Here is a 1,255-nt window from a genome sequence, read left to right as displayed (position 1 = left end):
AAGATCAAATTTGACAAAATTTATTAAATTTAATTTGAAAAATATTTTGTAGTTAAAAATTATAAAATGTTCAATTTTTGTATCTAAGAAATTGAAAATTTAAAACAAGATTCCACGTAAGTAATTAATTCTGTTACCAAAAATTCTAAAAAATACATTTACGCAGTTTATTTTTATAGTCATTTTAAGTACAAATTTGGACGAAATTACATATTAAAAACCTAGGATAACTATTTTAGTTATTTTGTTGTGATTGTATAATATTATTCGTGGGTACTTGAAACTTCTAAAGTATACCTACTATTATATATCTATGATAGTACCACGGTTTTTTGTTGATGTATAACGCGTTATAAGTACCTAATAAATATTATGATATGATTAATTTGGAATTTATTATAGGTACCTAATATAATATTATGTCTTATACCTAGACTAACATACCGTCTCCGCTCAGAATCGTTTTTCTTATACAATGATATTATATCATTGAATTCAAATTTAATACCATCCATTATACAGTGACCCACTTGTAACCTACTGTACAGCAGAGCGAAATCCACTTACCCACCTTTTTTTAACATGATTTTTTAAATATTTCATTACATCTTATAATCATTATAGCCTCCAAAAGTTCTTCGTCTAAACTTTAAAGATGCATGCAAATCAAAAGCCCAATTTAAAGCCCGTGCTATTTTAAGTTTTTCCTGGTATTGTATGTGTATAAATAATTGGCTCTCAGTAATAATATGATTTTCTTAGTATTTATTGTTGGATTATTCATTATACTATTTAGAATTTTATACTATTCAATAAAATATGAACAGACATATACGGGCCGTCGCGGTCGTCCGTCAAATAATCTAATGTTGTTGTCAAATGTCAAATGGAATGTGGTGCCCAATAAATAACTATGATATAATAATAAATTATAATAACAAACACTATATTATTATTGAGTTATAACTTATAAGACAATAAGGGACAACTAGTACCAAAAATCTCGACACATAGATAATTCCCCTGGGCAAGTAACGAACGGTCTAGGATTGAAACTTGAAAGATACAAATATAGCGCATTCGAATATTTTCAGGGTCCTGTATCATCTATACAATTATCATTGTTTCTCCCCTATTGTCATATACAGTATTTGCTTAAATCAAATGTCCGTAAAAAGCTCAAATAAGTCAAATATTTTGAAAATGTTATGGTGTATAGAAAATGCTAATATAAACATTCAGTCAACATTTCATG

At 27.2% G+C, this 1,255-nt stretch overlaps 1 protein-coding gene across 1 annotated transcript in view; it reads right to left on the bottom strand.

The window, feature by feature from the left end:
* Positions 1 to 1,255, bottom strand: part of LOC100571514 (kelch-like protein 2) — an 18,800-nt gene that overhangs the window by 5,489 nt on the left and 12,056 nt on the right. The gene's annotated exons all lie outside the window — the stretch shown is intronic.

The sequence above is a fragment of the Acyrthosiphon pisum genome, chromosome X, assembly GCF_005508785.2.
Source record: "Acyrthosiphon pisum isolate AL4f chromosome X, pea_aphid_22Mar2018_4r6ur, whole genome shotgun sequence".
NCBI lineage: Eukaryota > Metazoa > Arthropoda > Insecta > Hemiptera > Aphididae > Acyrthosiphon > Acyrthosiphon pisum.
The sequence above is the reverse complement of the archived record's forward strand: the minus strand, read 5'-3'. Positions and strand labels throughout refer to the sequence as shown.